Here is a 16094-nt window from a genome sequence, read left to right on the forward strand (position 1 = left end):
CTTTGAGGAGCAGAACTTCAGTATTCAATCGAATAATATATTCAAATTGAAATAAAATCGAATATTTTCTGCTGATAGTCGTCAGGGGTAAACCCAATTTCAGTGTATATGAGTTCATTAGTGAGCCTGTTCATTTTGATATAGGCTCAACCACAGGAAATTTCTGTATTTGTTCTAGAATATATTTACAGAAATGTGTGGTTTCAAGTTTACAGTTCCTTGAAATAGCAGCATACAAACAAATCGCTCATTGCTATGCAAACTATTTTACCGAAATATAGACCATATACGGAAGGCTACGTCTCATTCTGCAACATATGATAGTCGGTGTGATAAAGCAAAATATCGACTTCAGGTAATCCGTGAAAAGGTTTGTCTTATGCATTCGGAAATTTGACAGTCACTCAAGGAATACCGAACACAGGAGTATACCATACATTCCGGCCTCTTTGAATTCAAGCAGCCGAAACATAACAGTCCTATTTTTCAATGATAATACAGGACGGCACTAATCCGTTTCACAATTTCGCTGTGTCGCAATTTTGCACTGCGATGTGGTGGGCTACCATCGCTATGGATTGATATAGATTCACTTGAAATACATATCATCTTGTATACGTCGCAGATATTGATGTTTGATGGCACGAACCACGTCATGAGTGGGTAATTCAACTGCGGTGAGCTGCAGACTTATTGAGCAGTCGGACCGTACGCCTTACTGCGACGCGGCCCGATATCGCTATACCAACTATTGAGTCCGTGTTTATTTCGCTCGGTTTCAGATAACCCAATAACACAACCAATACCGACAACAGCAACATTGAAGCACAAATCTGCGCATGGTTAACAGTGAACGAAATCACAGCATTGAGCTTACGCGTGTGATGGGTTGATAATGCTAATAATAATGATACTGAGGTGACAACTCGGGCTGTGCAAGAACGATAACTATTTCATTGGACTCTGAGGCAATGCGGTTGGTTTATCAGGGCTTCACAGCTATATCATTTCCATTATAACACCCGTAGCTTTGTACTCAATGTTTCGTATGCTGAGATATAACCAATTCACCAGTCGAGGTTTACATAGTATCGAGTGTTAGCTTTCTATATTTACAATGTTGTGCGGTAGAAAATAGTATGGGAACTATAATTCTCGCTAACAAATTAACCTTTAGTGGAAAGGATCATATATACTCGAAAAAATCAACTCTCACTAGTCGACGATAAGAATTATTACTCGAATCATTGTGTCCAAGCCCTAGAAACCACTGGATCTCGATAAGTTACTTCAGCATAAATTTGCGGTAAAGCAGACAAACGGAATTACCAGAGTTGTACAGGCGACCTGAATTCCAGAATACAATCAACTCCACATATTACCAAACGAAACGCCTATATATTCAGAATATGTCAAGCAGGAAATGAAAACCCCTAAAGTGCCAAGTGAACTGAAACCAGACGAGGAGATACGCAATCTGCTCCACACAATGTTATCTATACCAGAAGCAAATCGTAATAATCATATCCCATTTTGAGCATGTCGTGACCTCAAGAACAGGCGAAGCATTTGAACAACGTGACAAGCTGGTAAAAGCCGAATATAAACTGTGGACTTAACGTTAAGTACACAATACAGTGGGCATAACGGTATATTTACATTACACATTGTTACAGTACATATCAAACATTCCTAGTGGCAATTTCCCCAAGGTCAACGTCGCACAATAACATGCATCCTCCGACAATGTCATCGCATGCCCATTGCACAGTAAAAGATTAAAATTAGCACGCACCGATATCTGGAGAATGGAACACTCGCCGAGAAATAGAATTAGCAGTCAGTCGAATATAACGCACTTCATGGTGCCAATTTAAGACAGATTACGGATTTCATATGGAATTGTATTACTGCCACACTGTACTCACCTGAATCAATGTGTTTAACATTCAACTCATATCGCAGTGTGCCTTACAGTGTGACCCTGCTATTTTTATTATGCACCCCATTATACGCCTATTAACCCCCATTTAGTTACAGTGTCAGATGTATTTCTGTTCGATGTAATCGGATGAACAACATACACAATACGCACAGTCCTATCGAGTCTAAGCTATGATCAGGCAGCACGTAGAATCTGACAATCATTCTATTTACTGCCGGAAGAGGTACCGGTATCTCAATCCATAATTGGTGTTGCCGACTAAGCCCGAAGCGAAATATTATCGTATCCGTGTCTACATTTTACAGTACAGCGATATTTCTATACAATCAACCTTCAACACTATGCGCCCTAAACGCCAAACCTGATAAAAGCTCGACTATGTGACTGGTGGGTCGCATTTCACACGTGAACGCTTTATAGATTCGGTGTTTGCACAAGGGAATATAAATAACTGAAATATTTCAGCAACATAAATTGTCGTGATGAAGAATTACTTCCGCATTTATTAGAAGATGAAAGCACGATTCTTGGCGTACAATAAGATCTCGGGAAAGCAACGCACGAAATGACTTCCACAAGCACAAGGTAACCAACTAACACGAAATATTGCTATTTATCAAACATGGTTTATTGGAGAAGCATAAATCTGCATTGCTTGAAATACAAATCACAGAGTTGAGCGTATAATCGTACACCGGCTCACACCCTTCATGGTATAAACAAGTTACTATATGTGCGTTCGAATTCGTGTGTGACCATACTACAGGTAACACAGATACAATACCGGTACATCAGACTCGGAGAACTAAAATGTTTTCAGCATATCCGAATTAAATTATTATTTTAATTATATCTCCACAGTTTATTTTTCAAATTAGACTACAATTAACATTATAGTTAGACAGTTTTTTTCAGACTACATTAGAATTAGAATTTTCGAATTCGCGAAAACTTGGACATGAAATTAAGTTCGGCTCAAATCAAATCATAGTTCACGAGAATGACAAATGTATGTGCAGCAAGCTCAGCACTATATAGTTCTCCTGTAGCATTTACGCAAAACTAGAGATTATATTATAATTAAAATTAGAGCATAGTAACATTTCACAAATTAGATGAGAATTAGATTATCGGCATTTCGCTCTAATCAGTTTATTTAGACCATTAGAATTTATACTTGTCCATGTCTGCGTTGATTATCACGCTGATCTCGATACGAAATCATTGAACGGCGAACGGAAGGTGGTTACACACTGGCAAAATCATAATCGTATCAGGGGTTATTTATAACAACAACCTTGATTGATACGCTACAGTGATATTGTATAACGGCGCCTAACGATTCGAATTTCCTAGTTTATTGTATACACACGAATACTCTCAGTAACACATCGTCACCTAATACGTCATCAGATTAGACGTAAATCTAATACCTGGTTTCATGTTAAGTATCACACAAGCTTGGCGTTCACACCCACGCATCATTTCCGTAGTAATTCGGGTAAGGTACAGAAATGCCTGATATTTCCGATTATATATAGCAGTGACAACGCCAGACACGAGACAAATTTTGCGTCCTACAGCGAATAATTAAAGCTCTTGACACGATTGGCTTTCTATTTCTATTTCATCAACATTCAGTGATTAATATGCTTTGTGTCAACATAAATACATCAGAGCTGTCCTAATTGTGCTTTATCTCGTACTGAAATTATACGCCTCTTGTTACTGAGAGTCAATATATCGCCGAGAATTGTGGTTTCGAAAACTATTTCCCATCTTGTAAGGCTGTAAACCTTGATTGGTCAGGGTCATACGTATAGGGTTGCATTTAAAAGGAAAATCCATTTTACCCAAACTTGTTTAAAACATGACCCTTATTTAAAACATGTTTTTTTTTCATCCAAAACGTCACGAATCTATAGTTGTGACGTCATACTGGACTGGCATTAGCAATTGAAATTATATGGTAAATATGGCTCCTTCGACGGAAAGGGCTTCCGATCACCGTCATAAACAGACCAAAAATATCTTTAACCAGGACAACATCGTTATGCAGCATTTTTACGGTCGGCGGTGTTCATCATTATAACACCCATTCCGCACCAATGACCTAAATCTACATGCTATAACTGTTGAACCGACCACGATTACGAGGGTTCCAGCCACCCCACATCGTATACATCGGCCATATTGGGTGCAAATCGTCTGAGGGCTCATATTACATGATTTTTCGAAAGTATTTACAAAATTATGGTATAATTAGACATTTGAAATAACACAATTTTTTCAAAGGAATTTGTTTGAAACACTGTTTAAAACACCGTTTGTTTTAAATGCAACCCTAGTCATACGAAACATGTGTTACAAAGCGACGCACGTTAGTTGAAATGACATTTCTGTCTCAATCAACCACACCATTGTCGCAAAGTGCAATGAAATAGGTGTGGTCGAAAAAATAGCAAATCGTCTTTTATGTGATGTAGAAAGTGCAATATATTCTTTTGGGGTGGCATGTTATATACATATTTGAACTTTCCGCATCATTCACATTCTCTTATCCCGTCATAACGAGTGATACTCGATTATTCTACTCGATTCGAATCGAATCACTCGTGCATTCGATTTGTCCAACACTTATTACATCTACGGTTAATTTCGACCTTCCCTGTGAAGTAAACGAATCATCGCAAGCTATGCGAATCAAAACATTGATCTTACCAACATTGTAGTTAAGTTAGCGACAAGAAGAAACACGCAAATCTCTCGGCATTTTCGGCTAACTGCCAGACCTGGACATCTAGATAATGTTACTTATGTAATTAAATAAATTAGAGAAGAATGTTGGTAATCTCCTTCTAATCAACTTGTGAGATGTGTCTATGATCTCAATTTAATTTTAATCAATTTCTGGTTTCCCTGGAACTGCTGCAGGAGAACAGTATAGTGCGAAACGAGCCAAGGTTAGCATACAGACATTTGCCATTCTCGTGTTTATGAGAACGCTTTCTGATTTGATCTGAACTTAACTTGATTTGTGTTGTATTTCTTCCTAATTCGCAAATGAATTCTATTTCCAAGTTTTTGCGAATCCATTGATTCTAATTCTAATCTAGTTTAAAAACAACTGTATAGCTATTATTCTAATTCTCGGCTGATTCGGAAATCTGAAACTTTGCTTGTTATCTGACTCTTCTATCTGCAATATAATCTGTAATCAATTCCGCTAATGTTTTCGACCAAAAAGGCAGCAGCGCCAAACAAGCTATATTGAAAAAACGGCTATGCCCACCCTAAACGGAACGAAAATATCACAGTAGATCATGCCAACCCGACTGGCGGAACCACGTCTAAATCACGCGTTCTGGTGGGAACCCGGTCTTCGGAAATGACAGGTTTCGGAATTAAACGAGCGCTTGAAAGGGACAGTTGAGAAGGAAATTCTCATGGGCGTGTTGTTACGGTTTCCAGCAATCACGGCTCGTTTCAAATAAAGTCGACGCGTAATTTCTAGGCAATTTTGAAGATGATTAAAGTGCACGTTCTAAGCCACGAACATCGAGCGTGCGTCGTATTTGTACCATGTATTTAATTATAATACAATATGATATAGCGAAGTATCGGAGGCGATCTTAGACAGCTAATTGCCGGTGAACACTGAGTGACGAGAATATCAGCCATCGAGTTGCACGCCTGTAAATTTTTCAGCTGTTATAAATTAGATTAGAATTAGAATTACACCTACACAGTTTATTCCGAATCGACTAGAATTAGAATTCTTGCTGTACAGCTTTCAGAGATGAGCATGGATTAGGATTAGGTTTTGAAAAAACAGGATTTGTGAAATTTTGTCGGATTTGGATTGGATTTGGATTAGACATTTTTTCCGGAACGGATTAGGATTTGGATTGGATTGAACTATTTTCTGGGAGATTGAAATGTCGTGTGGCGAATGGCGACAAACTTTATTCAGATCAGTTATTAATGTACTTATGGTTACTAAGTTATCTTGAATCAAGTGAATCGTTGGTTGTGAAAGAAAATTTTTGAATCCCTCCATTGCATAAATTAGTATTTTTTCTGAATTTCCAGTTGGAATCGGATTAGGATTGGACATGGACTTGAATATGAAAAAGTTATGGATTAGGATTTGGATTTGGATTTGAAGGTTCGGATTTGGATTGGATTAGGACATAGAAATTTCAAATCCGCTCATCTCTGACAGCTTTATCCAAATTTGATTCAAATTAGCATTAAGGCTACACCTTTTTTCTAATTCAGAACAGAGTTAGAATCTCTGAATTCGCGAAAACTTGGAGTTCATTCCCGTAACCATGTGAACGACAAATTTCTGTACAGTGAACTAGGCTCGTTTCGAACTATATACAGTTCCCCTGTATCATTTTCCAAAAAAAAAATAGATTCGAATTGACATGAGAGCAGAGAAACATTTTAGCAATTAGATTCTAATTAGAATTAGAGCACAGTAACATTTCACAAATTAGATTATAATTAGAATATCGGCATTTTCCAATAGTTAGTAGTTGTAGTCTGATCGCGATGATATAGAGTTGAAAATTTGCAGCTTTCCAAATTAGATTAGAATTAGAATGACAACTACACACTTTTTCCGAATTGGATGAAAGTAAAAATTACACAATCTGCAAGAACTTCGAAAATGAATCGAATTCGGAATAAAAAAAGAAAAACAACAAAAATCAAGTCCAGTTCATATCAAATCAGAGAGTTCATTCTCATAAACGCCCATCGCTATATGGTTGCTACTATACAAAACAATCCACCTATACAATATATCCTCCATCATCTCTACAGCGACCCGGTACCAATTGTCACCTATTTCATTCGGAATCGATTGCCTTATCGAAAAAGGAATCCGAATGCCGGGATACTGAGATTCGATCTAGCCTTGAACCTGAGGCGATTACCACGATAGTGTCACAACCCGGTATCCACCCGTCTTTACTCAGCGGGCATGATTACCGAATATACGGCTGTAGCCAGAAGAAAGGCGTCATACCTTTTACACAGGTATTTGAGCGTGATATAAACTTTCTCGCTGGTATATCTGGCAACTAACCACACAAAAGCAGCCGGGATATAGCGATAAAGACCCTCAAATTGACCCCTAACCTTACACAACATTAGCGGACTGTATTCCGTAAATAATACGTTCATTAGCGAAATGGTATGGGAACTTGCCTGTATGATTCTCAAGCGAGTATGATACAAGCGTTATAGTTCATATTTAGTTCGAAAGGAAGTAGATGTGTTGTTGGGCGTTGGGTGATTGAACACGGGTCTCGAACAGTGCCCTGATTCATAAACAGCTAACATCGATATAGAAATACAGTCCACTCCAAATAGCATAAGCTTGTTACACGTATCCCAATTTCACTTAACTTTCAGACTAACATACTAAACCAGTTGTTTACACACTAGAATTACGGTAAAATATAATTAATATCATTTCACGTAACTTTGGATTTATTGCGCCCAATTAGAAATGAAATCATCACTACCTCTGAATCTGGCTATTAGCGGTGACAAAATGTATAACGCATGTGTCACAAAGTCATTGCAGTTCAATGAGTCTATACGCCGTGACAGGGACCTGGCGTCAGACTTGGGCAACTACAGATAATTCTAGATAATTCTAAAGTCCTCTAATTAACTAATTTGACTAATTCCAATCTAATTTGTGACATGTATCTTTGCTCTTATTCTAATTCTAATCTAATTTGTGAATTGTTTCTATGCTATAAGTTTAGTTCTGATCTAGTGGCGGGATAGCACAGTGGTACAATCCGCGGCTGCAGCACCAATGGGTTACTGGTTCGAGTCCGACCGAGGTCGACTTCAGAATTCCTACACCTAAGCGTAGGAGGTTGATTTAACCTCCTCCTCGCCACCTCAGCCGCGTAATCGGGGTCTTACAAAAGGCCTAGAAGTGGGCCGTGTTATACGTCGGCAGTTAGGGAATAAAAATGACGACCACATTAGTCGACAAACACCATGAATGCCACAAAAAATCCGGTCCAACTTCTGGTTTCCTGAAAATGCTACAGGAGAGCTGTATAGTACGAAACGACCCAAGCTTGATGTACAGACATTTGCCATTTTCGTGCTCAAGAGAATGAACTCTGAATTCCAAGTTCTCGCGAATTCAGTAGTTCTAAATAATCTAATTTTGAAAAATCAGTGTATTTATAATTCTAATTTCAGTATAATTTGAAAAAAATGTGTAGCTATAATTTCAATTCCAATTTAATTTGGAAACAAACTGTGAAGCTATAATTCTAGTTATAATGTAATTTGGGTAGCTAGACATTCTCTAGTTGTCGAACCATGCCTGGCGTACAAGCTAATTTAAGTGCGATAGACAAGTCTGTCCAGCGTGTTATAAGTCTACAATAACGCATGGTGTGATAAATCTACCACCCTGACTTTATGGGGGTGTAAGCGTTATGCCCGTCTAAGGTCACAATATTTTTCTTGGAGTACAACTATGTGATATAGTAAACAATGTCTTCTTGCTACAGCACAAATCAATTCTCAAGACAGTAAATTTAGCCATGGACGGATTTAAGATTCGAAGAACCGCCATTGAATCTTATCCCTAATCATAATACGGACTAGCACATACCTAATAATAGGATGAAGTTTATTTTCGTCCTATAGAAGTTCAAGTATGCGATAAGTATATATAGCCAATGATTATCACCACATATAATAATATATCATGATCAATCCTGCTACGCAAGTACTGTTAAGTGCTGGTACCACCGCAGAGAAAGCCTAGAAGTAATAAAGGTGAATTATTACATATGCTTATCGGCTTGGTATAAACTGATCAAGAACACTAAAACAACACAACTAGAAGTATACATAAATAACGATGCCGAAGCCAAAGTCTTCATCTTTTCGACGTCTTTTCAGCAATATCGACTTGTATATATAAAAATGCCACTGTTCCTCTGTGACAAGACCAGGTTCAGCATATCGCAATATGCCATTGAAGTTTTAAATCTTAGATTAATAGCAACCAAGGAAGTCGAAATCTTGAATGCAGAATGATCACAACAACGGCGTCACGGGAATAGAGTCACTCGACCTCTTGCATCAACTAGTAAATAGATAAGTTTTAAACAAATAACATCCCGATGAAATACCTAACTAAAAGCCAATCGTCCGAATCTACAACAGCATACTCTGGTTAGGTTAGTGATGTGGTTCATACGGTTATACGATTTGAACCACATATTGACGCCTAGTCCTTTTTAATATACAATAGCATAGTATATTCATATTGAAATGAACCCGAATATTTTCGGCTGATACCCGCCAGGGGTAATGGTCAGCAACTAGTAGAGAATTGGAAAGAACATTTTATATCAACATACGATTGAAACCTTACCTAGCTACAAAGCCATACGCTGCAGTAAATGGCACGAATTTCCGGGTATAATTCAGACGTGCAGCTATTTGTCTCAACCAGTGACACCAGCAACATATCCAATAGCTGCTCATCACAGTCAATTTATTTGAAGACCGTGAAATCGAAACTCCATCACTTTGTATAGGGGAGATTCGTCAATAAGGCACAGGTGATTCAAGCATCGCACCCAGTTATGATTATGATAAATTATTCCCGTAATTTGGAATAAAGAATCGCCAACATTATTGATTGAGACAGTCTAATTATTGTCCAAACAAGAGTTGTTTAACGCAATCTGGAAAATCGGTATCCGCGAACCATAACTTCACTTCCCAACAAGGCAACTCGTTAGCGATGTACTCATTTACTTGTCAAACGCACAGTCAATAGACTAGATTTGAGCTTAATGAGAAAGTCGCATGGTATTCTACATTCCTTTCCGTCTTTCTGCTATGATGAGCTCGACAGAATCATAACTAAGCCGACGTGTGGCAAACGCGCGCTGATTTCATAGTCGCTGTTTCAGTGTTGGGATCAAGTCACTACCTTCGAGTCACGAGTCATCTCGAGTCATTGCACATTTTGACTCCAGTCAAGTCAAACGATTTTCGAAGGTGAATCGAGTCAAGTCAAGTCACTCGTTTTGTGGCGGTGGCTCGAGTCGAGTCGAGTCGAGTCAAGTCAAGTCACGAGTCAAGTCACAATTCAAGTCAAACTTAATTTTCGGAATATGAGTGATGATTCAAAGTCGTGACATTTTGCTAGCTGTGTAAATGACAGATTTAATGAACCATTTATCTTGAATCAAATAAGGAATATAAAGTTAAATATGCCTGCGAAGATACGTTGTATCACTCGCACACATGTATAACTGCTAATAAAATTCGTGAGTAATTGTGCAGCTGCATTGAATTGATATGGTACAATAGCCGACACTACCCACACACATTCGTGAAAATGCAGAGAACGCAAAGACTATATTTGATCGAACTAAATCATACAAGAGCGTTGGTAAAGGTGAGCACTGCGCAACGTTAAGCATTGAGCCGTCTAAGAAACAGAGCCACAATGCTATTAGATTAATCTACAACTACTACGACAACGCTAGCTGTGATCGTTTCGATTGCAGTCAATTTATTTATGATGTAACAATGGAGGATCAGCGCAACGTACAATCAGTGAATGACTGGTTGCTCCCACAAATCATACCGGCGTATCTCGAACAATCCGAACATATACAAGATACAGTGATTCAATAGACACCGATTACTCAATGACTTGAAATTGACTCGTTAAATTTGCTTCGAGTCACAAGTCAATGCACATTTCTGAAGCTCCGAGTCAAGTCAATTCATTTTTGCAAAGTGACTCGAGTCAAGTCAAGTCATACGAAAAAGTTGACTCGAGTCAGACTAGAGTCAAGTCATGACTCGAGTCATCCCAACACTGCGCTGTATTACAGTCGCCGTTTCGCGGTACGGAATTTAAAGATTGCTTCCGAAAGATCATCCATTGAAGAAAATACGCATAATAATGTTGATTGTTACGTCATACTTTGCCACATTGGATCTAGTTTTGAACCTGTGGCAGGGTTGTAATGACTCGAGTCAGACTCGAGTCACGAATTTTTGGTGACTCGACTTGACTCGAGTCATTTTCTTGAAAAGGGAAAATGACTCGACTCGAATCAATATTGGGATTGGCTCGACTTGTACTCGAGTCATTACGCATGACTCGACGCAAGTCAGTGACTCGGCATATTTTATATGACTTGAAGATGAAGAAATTTGCGAATCGTACTGGCTAGATCAACGCATATGACGAATTCTGCCGATATCGCTATTTGTCGCCACTGCTTTCGTTGCACTCGTCTGATATCAGATATGCCACCGTAAAAACAACAGACAATGGCAAATATAGTAGCAATGCATAGTACAAAATCATCCTGTGAAAAAGAGGTAATAGATCCTCCGCAATCAAAGTATTCGAGACTTTTCAATTATACAAGCAAACAATCGATGCAAAGTTCAATTAGAGGCAATGAAATGACTCAGATGGCCAAGTACTTGGAAGAGACTGATAAGCTCATGTGTAGATTTGAAGGCGATGATTCTTTGCATTATTGGGCGACCAGAAATAATGAGTATCCAATGCTATTCAATGTGGTTCAAAAATGCTTGTCAATTCCTGTATCTATAGTGCACCAGTGGAACGTGTTTCAGTAGATGTTGATTTATTCTAAGGCCATGCCGCTACAACATATATGAGGATCTCCTTTCCACTTTAGTATTTTTGCATTGTAACTTATCATTGATGTGATCTGCTGTCAGTGAAAACACACAATACACTCCATCCATTTGACGTTTTGTTAGGTATGTGCATTATGCACGTTGTGTGATGTTTGTACAATAGGGTTGTTAAAAATTAACTTCGTTTTTATTTTACTGGGTGGCTAATTGGTAAAATTGTTATGTTGCATAAAAAGAACACTGAATCTGGCTTAATTTTAAAAAGTAGAATAAATGATATGAGAGGAGAAAATTTTATATTTGAAAATAAAGGGAGTGATTTTGGTGAGAAAATATTTCATATAATATAATTAGATGCTAGTAGTAAGTCGAATATTTTTCCAAAATATTCCACTCTAATAAATTCGCCTTTTCTAGTTGGAATTGATCGAAATCTGCTATAAATCATATTTTTACACAATATAGCAATATCATGAGGTAGCCGGTAAAATTCGAAAATCTCTATTTGTAGTTAATCCAAAATTTCCTCACATATTAGTAACGCTCCGGCGGCTATTTCGGGAGCTGCGCCGGAAAGCTGATCTTTTTTAGTCAACCACCTGATAATGTGAAAGGAAAACTGTACGTCTACATAAACATGCATCTGTTGGTTCTCTATCAGCTGGTATCTAGACGTGAATTCGTTGGTTCTATATCTGATATCTATAAGCTATAAGCTAATTCAGGATTGAAAACATGAGTTGAACATGACTTCAATACTGTGACTTGGACTCGACTCGAGTCATAACACTATGACTCGGACTTGAGCCTTTAAACGGTGACTTGGACTCGGACTCGACTATAGGTGATGAATTGAAAATGACTCGACTTGACTCGAGTCAAAACCACAAAAGTAAGATTGACTCGTGACTCGGAACAATGTGACTAGGTTACAACCCTGACCTGTGGATAACTCGTTATAAGAGGAACCGAATTATTCGAGTTATAATAAACGTGTTTTTGCAATCGATGTTGTGGTGAAAGCAATTTAAAAGTCGATGACGATTACCCCTGACGAGTGTCAGCCAAAAATATTCGGATTCGTTTCAAGATCAATATATCATTCAAGCTTCGGCCAACATGCGTCAATCATTTTACGCCTTTGTTTCATCGTCGACGGTCTTTCTGCGAGTGCAAACGCAAGGTCGCATGTTGGACGACACTTTCTCTCGTAATAGCTATCATAATTAGACTTAATATGGTACGTTAGGCGTGCTATCATTTTCAGAAGGGGGTAACAGTATTACAAGCAAGAAATCGAGCGACAACATATTGCGTGAAGCACGAAAAAAAAACATTTTACTTTAGGTAAATTTACCGCAAAATATTCTGCTTTATTGTAATGTACGAAGATTTACCAAAATCTGACTGTCCCATGGATCCACCAATGCGTCGGAACTGACATTTTAGTCGTCACATCCCAACTGTTGCGGCCAGATTAATCAAATTTTTGGTTGGCCATGCAATTTCACAATTTGGGCAATCCATTTTTGGTAATATTACTAATTTCTAAAATTACCTCGCGGGCCACTCAAAACCTTCTCGCGGGCCACGGGTTGGCCGCCCTGTTCTATGGCCTATTCTAGCCGTGAAACTTGAGCGGTTGAAGCGCTTATAGCCGATCGGAACTAACACATAACGATTACCATGCATAACCACCGCATCTCAGTTATTTATTCGTGTAGCTACATCTCAACTCTTGCGTCCTGATTGGATCGGTAAATACGTCAAACCACAGCAACTCTGAGACACCGTTTGCGTTGCAACTCATTGACTCTACTTGCAAACGACAGCACAACCATTGACATCACCTTGATACATCACCGTGTTACATAGTAGCAAGTACATAGCAACGCCATGGTCGAATTCGAAGAAAAAGGGTTCTAGTCTTTGATGTAGGGTCGGACCGAAATTACTCACACTCAAATGTGTCAACTCTCTAAATCTGGAGACGGGAACCTATACCTTACTACAGTGGCCCGCATTATCTATTATCTTTTCAAATTCCGCATGGAAGAAAAAAATTCTCCATATCTGTGAGAACGCATAATTATCCTTTCCCTGATGAGAATCTTGCCAATTACACGTTGCTAATCAAAGATTCATTTATATCATTTATTCCAATTATTTAAATTTATAAGAAAACTAATTATGGGTCGTGCTTCTTGTAGATACAGAACTGCAATATACAATTGAATAATATATCCACATTGAAATAAACACGACTATTTCGTGATACGCTATTGATATACAATTTCCAAATATCTACCAGTTGCTGACGATTACATCTGACGTGTGTCAGGCGAAAATATTCGAGTTTATTTCAATATGAATATAATATTCAGTTGAGAATTTATTATAGTAAATAAATATTGTTCGATATACCAATAAGTTATACTCTGGAGCGACAACGTAACTCTTTGCGATTAATTTGGAAGAAATTAATGACAACTGTATCTCCTTCTAACCGATTGTATATTGTATTTATAACTTATGTTGCAAAAAAAAACTCGACGATCGCGTTATACGACAAATCCAAATCCCCCTGTTCCTCTAACCGCCTCTCCGCACATCATATATCAATTTGAAGTCTCAATTCGAAGAAACCAGATATCGAGAGAATATCTGATTTCAAATCTATTGCGATGCACGCTGCTGATATAACATACTTTGCAGATTATCCCCTTTTTCTCGGTATATTTTGATCCGGTCAAAAATGCAGTCGCGTGTTGTTGCATCTGCGGTTTAGGAGGCTGTCGCGCGCGCTAGCATTTGTATAGATAACTCTGTAACGCGATTCCAGAAGAAATTATATAGCATGGACGATGCAGTTACGCAGGGTTGTAATGACTCTACTGGACTCAAGCTAATAAGTGTATTGACTCGACTTGAACTCGGGTCATTGCTCATGACTATACCAAGTAATGTGACCCGACACATTCTATATGACTTACTCATGTGTTGTATATCAGGACTGATAATTGAAAAATAAGCCCAGTGTTTTATCTGTTCGAACAAACGCGTTTAGAGCGAAATAAATGATTATATTATGAATCCGCGGTCTTCGATATCACCCACGAGTTTCACGGAAGTGAGTTTGACCTGACTTGAACTCGATTCTGAACAGTGAACACTATGAATTGGACTCGGACTCGAATCTTAACACTGTGACTCGGACTCAGCCCGTTTCTACGTGACTTGGACTCGGTCTTGACTCGAATCAAATTTTAATACAAACACCATAGAATTAAGCGAGCCATATCGCGAGAATTGGCAAAATGATTTTTATTTCGAGAATGTATATTTTAATATTTAGTTCCCTTTTTCGCGCTAGCTGAAAGACCTGGACACCTACATACTTCTAGATAGCATATATGTCTCATTAGACTAATTGGAGCGAAATACCGCTAATGTGGTTCTAATCTAACTTGTGAAATGTTTCAATGCTCTAATTTTAATTCTAATCGGACGTCCGGTTTTCCTGAAAATGGTACAGGAGAACTGTATAGTGCGAAACAAACCAGGCTTGATATACAGGCATTTGCCATTCTCCTGTGAATGAGAATGAGCTCTGATATGATAAGGACTGAACCTCATTCTGTTGTTTATCTGACTAATTCAGATTGCAATTCAATTTCAATTCTTTGCGAATTCAGTAATTGTAATTTTGATCTAATTTAGAAACGCTTTTTACAACTCCGCTATAGGCATTTCGTGTAAGCTTGATAGACTTTGTATATTTGTTCTCTGTCCGTGGTATGAGGGATATCTCACACTTTGATCGAATGTATTGGTTAATCCCGCCAATATTTTTTCGGTCAGTCTTGACCGTTGTATGCCAGATCGATGGACATTGCACAATTATTCCCTGTCAGTGGTTTAGGGTTATCTCGCGGAACACGTGAGTCAGGGTAAGGCGGCAGTACTGCGATTGATCACTTAACCACCAATGACGCAAAATACGGACCGATATATTCCACCTGTCGTCGGAATCTTGAGGATATGATAACGGCATTCTATGCGCGCGAATTTGCAAGCGAATTATCCACACCTACGATACTGGATAACAACAATATCTACATGGCTGCGTGATTGCGTATTCGCAGGTTTCAATATTGTATTAAAGAGATTAACGTGGCTATCGCAAGAAGCTACACAACCTCCAGCCAATCAGTGACATAGATTTGTCATTAATCAGTTGAACCAAATTCTATCATAGGACCATCTTGAGACGAAGGCACTTGCAATGAATTATCACTTTGGAACAGGATGTTTGATCATGGAGCAGTGACGAAAATTACCTCCGTGGATAGTGGTATTTTATAAAATCATGAAATATTACAATTAGAGCGTGATCGCTGCTACTGGTTGGAATTAAACGAAGTTTGGCGTGCAAAGTTGTTTT

At 38.4% G+C, this 16094-nt stretch overlaps 1 protein-coding gene across 2 annotated transcripts in view; it reads right to left on the minus strand.

Moving 5' to 3' along the window:
- LOC145452811 (uncharacterized) overlaps positions 1 to 16094 on the minus strand; it is a 116212-nt gene that overhangs the window by 69381 nt on the left and 30737 nt on the right. The gene's annotated exons all lie outside the window — the stretch shown is intronic.

Source organism: Botryllus schlosseri, chromosome 12 (genome assembly GCF_051294905.1).
Source record: "Botryllus schlosseri isolate E-star chromosome 12, Bs_hap1, whole genome shotgun sequence".
NCBI lineage: Eukaryota > Metazoa > Chordata > Ascidiacea > Stolidobranchia > Styelidae > Botryllus > Botryllus schlosseri.